General features: G+C 38.5%; 1 long non-coding RNA gene across 1 annotated transcript; it reads left to right on the top strand.

The window, feature by feature from the left end:
• Nucleotides 1–6,187: 6,187 nt before the first annotated feature.
• LOC138064715 (uncharacterized) lies at nt 6,188–7,739 on the top strand. The gene is made up of 3 exons (XR_011137958.1): nt 6,188–6,303; nt 6,384–6,514; nt 7,419–7,739. It is a non-coding gene; the product is annotated as an uncharacterized lncRNA (long non-coding RNA).

Here is a 7,739-nt window from a genome sequence, read left to right as displayed (position 1 = left end):
TGGAGGGGCATCCAATGAAGAGAGAGTATGCTATAAATAGAAATCCCAACTAGAGAGTTGCTGCTGGAGCGTTCATGATACTGTGTAATCCAAACAAGCAGATAAATTAAAGAAAGTTCAATAAATGAAATGTAGGATAATATAACTTCCACTCTCTTAGTGTTATATCTCATTTATGTCTGACTTTACATCATTCGTAGTACAGTTATAGTTAAATCTGATTTGTGGCAACCTGAGCTTTATAAATGTCATCCCTTTAGCCTTTTCTGGATTGAGTTGCAGATACTCCATCTCATGAAGTACCAAATATTCTCTGAAAAAGAACATTAGTTACAGAAGGAGCATTGGCTTAGGAGCAGCCAAGGGACTTGATGGCAACATGGATGAGTTTAGACCTTGGATCTAATAAACAACAATAGAGTAAATCTTGGGGTACTTTTTGATTACATAATTCTTGAAAAGCCTTGCAATTATAATAAACTCATATTGTCTCCAATAGACCTTTATCTAATGATATAATCAATGATATTAAAACAATAAGGATCTAAATCTGGATTTACTTTGTTAATATTGTTGCTGTTGATGAATTCACTGGCATTGTTTATGGTTATAGTTACAAGGTTGGGCCTTTAAAAATATTCTATTACAACTTCCTATTTCCAGTCATATTGCAACATCTTATATCTTGTCTCAGACACCAATATGAACAAAGTTATGAAGGAAATGAACGTTGCTCGCTAGGAAAATCCTCTGTAAGCTCAATTAAATGTTCTGCTTTTTACTTATTTAATATCATGTCTCAAAATCCTTCAGTTCCAGTGGTCTGATTATCTCATCATCCTGTCTTCGATTCCTTTTTACTCTAAACAATAATGTACATTTTCATAATAATTATACTTTGATTTCCTATACACCCATGTTTTCATTTGAGTATCTGAAAGGGCCTTAAGTACTATTGAGTTAATCTTCAAAACACCTATTACATTATCATCATCATCCTCATTTTGCACATAGATGAAAATAACAGCAAGAAGCACGTAACCTGCCAAAGGTAATAGAGAGAGTTAGTGGCCGAGATGAAACCAGATGTAAACTGAAAAGAGATGACACCACCCTCATCATTAGTCCCCAGTAATCCTCTAGTTTGATGAAATAGGATATAGCAGCTGTTCCTAAACTGCAGGATACCTACAAAAAGCTGTAATCTCCCAATGTGCTAACCACTGCTTTTAGCTGCTTCTGTGCCTAAACACTTTTTCCAAAAAAGGGAGAACATTTACCAGACAGACAGCATTCATAAGTGCTATTGAAGACATACATAAAAATGTTTTCTACATAAACAAGTTGCATTCGTCAATAAAACAATATTGTTTGACTGTAAACGGGTGAGATGACAGGAAAAGTTACAGAGCATTGGGGTAAAGGGGATTCAACAAGAAGTGACCAGGATTTGGGTAAACGTTCTGGATGTCAGACAAAAGAAAGAGGGCTGGGAGAACACAGCACTCCCTTCGGCTTGTGTGGGGTGGGTCTCATTTGAATTCATGCTTGGGGGTACGTTCTGCTATTGTTACATATGAAATTACTACCTCTCTGGCCTCTAAATTAAAAAACACATACAATATGTATACATGGTAAATTAGGGATCTACAATTTAAATTTACATCTTATTTTGTCTTTGCTTTTTGAATTTGGCTGTTTTCATGAAAATCCCTAGGAAAAGAAATCTGTCTGTTAAACATGATTTAGTTTGAATCTCATTCAGTTAACTCTCAGCTATCTGTGGACAGCATGTGCCAGATATAGCCCATTTTGGTACACAGCTTAAGCTAAAAAACCCTATGGACCCAAGTCAGCTCTGTGCAGATCCAGCCTCCTTGTCTCAGCAATGTCCTCCAGCTGCTGGGAGAATTGAGGTGCACTGACTCTGCCTGAACCTATCTGGCTGACACTGAAATGGAGCTAATAAATCCAGCTGCACCGAACCTGATTCCTGTACTTCATTTTCTTTGCACTAGGCTTCTCTGTGCTCTAGGAGGACTCACTAGCTCTGCAACATATATTTGACCCAGGGCATGTTGGAGCACCTGGTACAAAGATGCCCGAGCTGTTCTGCAGCAGTCATTTCAAGTCCAGCTCTAGGCCTGTGCTGGCTAAGCAGGAGCTCGGTTAGTTCCCTGTCAAGTCACTGCAATACTTTCAAACACGCTCCGTAATACCTGTAATATCTGGATTTTTTCATTAGTCAGGTATTTCAGCCCTGCCATTATTCCAGATAATGGAGAGTAATTGTAGGACTAAATTAATTCTGATATACCTTCATTGACTTCCGCAGAGTTACGCAGGAGGTGAATTTGGCCCATGGATTGCGTTGTTATGTTAAGAAGCTGTCAGTGCCATGTACAGATTAGGAAAGCTGACACTGAGGAGCTGGTGAAGCTAAAGTATGCTATTTCACAGTGTTATTAAATAAATCATTCTAATTTCAGTGACAGTCTGCTCTTCATCCTCTTGTCTTCCTGACTTTCTTTGACTCTTACTGTATTATTTACCATGTAAAAAATGCTGCACGTGACTAAAGTATGATGACTGAACTTCAGTATTCACTGAACTTCAGGGTTTGGATAACCTCTATGCTTTCCCTGTGCGAAATATTCCCATGAAATGCAATTGTATTATACGTAATATAACTTCAGTGAAAGAAGTGGACTTACAGCCTGTTATGCCGAGGGTGAATTTGATCATTTGGGTCAAAGCATTTGACTAAAAAATTACAAGGTGTGTATTAGAGGGAAAAAGGGAACTGAGACCTCAAGACAATGTGTTTGGAAATTCTACTGATGTTATACATACAGACAGAAGTTTAGAAAATTGGACCCCTTCTTTGTACTGATTTCTTTGCGGCAATCATCAGCAGTTTCCAGATCAGGAAGGTAGGCCAGCATGGTTCGACATATCATTCTACCTGATATATTCAATGTTTTTATGTCATGCTAGAAGCTAGCTGTTGTCTGCATGTGTCTGAAAAAAAAAAGTGCAATTTTACTGGAAAAATAATTACAAACTGCATTTGAGAATATCTCAGTAATTTAGCAGCTGATGTGAATTCTGAAGGTCTGACAAATTTCTTGAGTGTAGTTCAAGTGAAAGAAAAAAGCCTTTGGCCTTGTCAAATAGCATCATTATCACATATAGACTAATATTAGTTAACTGAGAATTTTGTTAAGTCTAGTGTTGATAAGAAATTATAGGACATGTTAAGCTGTCCAGTTTAAAGCTGAGGGAGGAGACTCGGTTTTATTTTACTCTGTTTAGCACATTTTTAAAGTAAGGCTTCTTGTCTGCATTCAACTTGTACAAGTATAGAATTTCCCTATTATCCAACAACTTGTTTTAACATTTTCCTCTAAACAAGCTTTGTTTTTTCTGACTGTGCAGTTGCCAGAACAAGAAATACTGAGCTCAGACCTGCAAAGCCACAGAGCTTAACTAAAGTTTCCCCATGTTCTCTTATGTCTATGGCCTCTCATCTGTATCAGTTATATTTTAATCTCTAGACATGGACCTGAGAGAAATTCAACAGCTCAGCTAATGGGCATAGGTATGCATATAGAGTGGGCACACTTTTGAATCATCTTTATCTGCCAATATTATATACATATACAGCACAAAGTCCTTCAGAGGTATTCTCTGTACCCTTTATCTTCCAGGTACTCTTCGGACTTTTCCCTTTTTTTTCCCCTGCTCTTTTCCCTACAAGTTTTACAGCACTCTCTATCATTGCGCTCAATGTTTAACCCATCATTCGCTTTTTAGACTGCTTTGTGGAGCCATGGATGACTTCCCAATATGCGGCTCCCAGGACTATTATAGTCCTTTCACAGAACTGAATTTCCAACATTAAGCCAGGGTTCCTTAGACTCCATTTTCCTGCTGAGGATCTCAGAAACAGAGGATGCTCTTGAAAGGGGATCCTGGGAGCAGACTGTGGGAAACTCAGATCAGCCCATGGTTAACCAGGAACAACCTGCTAAGATGTTCCAGCTAACGTCCTGCTTAGCTCAGACTTGTCCCAACCAAGTCTGGTTTACCAAGCACCTGCATGAGGCTGAAACCAAAAGCAGTCTGAAAAGGCAGGACATACATAAATAGAAAGTACATGATGTTTGTTTCACAGTCCTTCTACATTTGTTCTTTCTGTGAAGAATTTTTTCATTATTAGCTTGAAATGATTTGGGGAGGCTACCTGCCTTATTCACTAATATGTTTAGCTTCTGTTCTGGGCAGACAACAGATTGTTAATTTCCAGAAGTCACTTTCCAGCTCTTCCTCAGCCCTCTTTTTAGCAATACATGACAAAAAATGCCACACACAGAAATGTAAATGCATAAACACAGTTGGTTTCATGGCATTACTTTAGTGGTTATAGCATGATATATTTTAAGAATGTTTACTTTTTTTTTTTAACTCCTTTGGTAAATGGGCTTTTTCAATGTACTCTTGTTCATTTGTATTTTTACGCTAAAGGCACAAATCATGGATTACAGGGCTGTGGCCTGTTTAATATGCAAGAGTCTCCATGCATCAGCATGCTCTCTGTTCAATCTGTTACAAAAATGCATTGAAAGACATGAAATTTCTGCAACGTTGCTGACCACTTGCTATATCTGTATGAATTAGAAGCCATCAATGATATTCCTCCAGATTTGGTTCTTGTAATCTTGTCCATTTGCGAAGGTTAGGGTGCTTTGATGGTGAACGATACTGCATTACTGCAAATCGCTCACTGCTCACTTCAGCATTTTCTCAGGATTGTTCCTGATACTTTCCAGCCCTGGTAGGTGATACTTGTATATTTTTCAGGCAACAAGAATTTTCTCTGTCAGTCCAGTTGGTAGAAGAAAACTGCACAGATTCACTTTTCCAACTCACTAGGCTCTCTATTTATGGATGTGCTGTTCTCCACTGGGCTTCTAAAAATCTCATTTGCATACAGTGACGAAAACCCCATCACTGGCCTGAAATGCCATTTCTGCCTTACCTTCTAAAACATTCAGTACATTTTAAATTTGGTGGCAAGCTTGAAAAATAGACCGGTCTGATGTCATTAACAGAGGACGTGTTAAGAATCAACCTTCTTCTCAACTTATAACACACACCACAGTGATAAAATAAATGTAATTTCAGAAAGGATTCTAACATTCTTATCATGCTGAGGCTATGCGCTTCCTACATTTCTCACAAATGGGAAACAAAGGTAAACTAAGTCACAAACTATGACCTTATGTTAACGAAGACAATAAAGTAGTGGGCTTTCTTTCAGTTTTATATCACACCAGATAAATTCACTTTTTCTCATTGCTTTGATAGACACTTCCAGGTAAGAATAGGCCGCTAAACCATCCAGAAGGCTAAAGTGAACAATCCAGCTGTTTGGAAAACAAGAAAGAACCACAGACGATGTGATTCATAGACAACACAGAGTGAGGAAGACAAGTGGATTCAGCAGCTATGAAAGGAAATTCGGAAGAGCAGGTAAGAATGTAAGGGATGTCCTAGTTGGTCAGATCAAGGGCCCATTTAGCCTACTTATCTAGCTCTGATAATGGCAACAGGAGAAGCTATTCAGGGAGAACAAATGAGTCTAACCACTTTCTGTGGTCTGCTCCCCAGCATCCACAACTGTATTAGGGTTGCTAGAGAATAATAAAATGTTAGAAAGCTTTATCTTCAGAAAGGAGGGGACTGAAAGCAAACTGTATAGTCATGGAGTATCTCCACAGTGGATCTCAACAAGTAACAGATCTATAGGTGGTCATGCAAGTGCTGTACAGGTGCACTCCTCTCCAGTTCCTTGCTGTGTACTTACATATTGCAGGGGATTTGGAAATCTTGGGATATGGACACTTTCAGAATTGGCATGGAAAGAGGCCAATAGACCCTCTGCTTGTACCAATTGGCCCTCTGCTTGTACCAATACAAAACATGCTAGATGAGGTATCAAGAAAGATAGAGACACTACAGCCAGCAAACAGAATTACCACCGAATCTGATTGCAGTTTTATTTATTGCTTTCTCTGTTGCACATTAACTTCAAGTTCCTTGTTTTAGGTTGTTTTTTTCTGCAACCACTTAGCTTACATTTCAAAAAGTGCACTTTGAACTGGTAACAGGAAGCTAATCACCCCATGATACGTACTAGCAGTCTTGAGATATTTAATAACATTTTTTCCCAAGTAACCTGATTTTTCTTACACATGTATCTCCAATCTACTATTTATAAACCTGCACTAGTTTTAACAGGTATATATTTTCTGACAGCATAAACCATTTTAGCTTCAGTTTTGTGGGTCCATGTCCTTAGCCCTACAAATGTTTTGCAGGGTGCAGAAGTCCACAGTCACATCCACAGCTTTCACCTAACTGACATCCAGAAGTAATCACTTTGACAGCATCAGCTTGTCTTCAGTCAGCCAAATGGACACTCCGGTACTGGTCTTCAGCTGCTAGGTAGGTAACTAAGTTTTCTCCTGGGACTGATGCACTTGGAGAAGGATTTCATGAACTTTAGTAGGGGAAGTTAGTTGTTACTAAAATAACAGTGAGGAGTAACACTCCCTGGGTAACAATACTACTGCGAAGGCTCTTATTCTGTCCACGAGCATAAGCATTAGCTTCATTACTTTGGTGTCACAGACCTCGCTGTATGTCCCACACTGATGTCCAAAACACTGTCTTTATCTTCTGTCTTTTATCTTTTGTCAAGCCTTTGTTGAACCAGAGTGTATCACTTTTGGCTGACAGGTGTTGCAGGAGGACAAAGTAGGGGCATCTGCGGTCCCTTAGTATCTCCAGAACTATTTGGGACCGTGCTCAGCTCTGGAAGCCATTTATGTCTCCCTTTGGGACCATAAATCAAAAATCAAAACCAAAAAGCAAGCTAATTCCTAGAAAGACACCTAGGATGAAATCCTAAAATCAAACATACAGATAAGATATAGTGTAGGATATTGTGTGTATGCAATGCTGTAACATGAATAACGTACCTAAGTAAAACTTGCTGGGATACAACATACACTGAACTACATATAGATAGACACAGATATAGTGTGTAGATATATATACTTCAAGTCAGATTTTTCCAAAGGGATTCCTCTAGTGATGTAGTCAGCTCTATGTTAAACGCTTAGGTGGTGTTTAAGGCAGGAAAAGGGTTTGATATGGATTGGAAAACAGCCTTGAAGGGATTACTTCAGTAAGTGTAACTTCAAAATACTGTTAGGGGAAATTTTTCTCCTAGACAGCCTGAAATGAGGAAAAGAGGCTTAGTACTTCCCGTATTGTCTTTCACTTAGCTGCACTCTCAGTACAGGTAAGGCTAATGTCCTGGTTCATCACGCATTTTGTTTCACAGGTAGGATTCGGAGTATATTTTGGTTTGTACCTCAACTGAATTTATTAAGAATGCAGTACGAAAACGTTAATGATGTGAACACCCCTGGATGAGGATGCGTATCCGCAGTCTGCAATTTGCTGTGACAGATAAGATGATCTCTTGATGTCCTTTCCAACATCGCAATTCTCTAGTGGCTACATATTAGTCATATTGGTACAAAAGAGATGCCAGAACAGAATGTATTAATAAATCAGATTGGATATTATATTTTGTTATATTATAATACTACTACTACTGTTTTATTTAAAAACATCATTTGTTTAAAGTAATGTATTGTTAATAT

This window comes from Struthio camelus, chromosome Z, assembly GCF_040807025.1.
Source record: "Struthio camelus isolate bStrCam1 chromosome Z, bStrCam1.hap1, whole genome shotgun sequence".
In the NCBI taxonomy this organism is placed as follows: Eukaryota; Metazoa; Chordata; class Aves; order Struthioniformes; family Struthionidae; genus Struthio; species Struthio camelus.
This window is presented reverse-complemented; position numbering and strand designations above follow the sequence as displayed.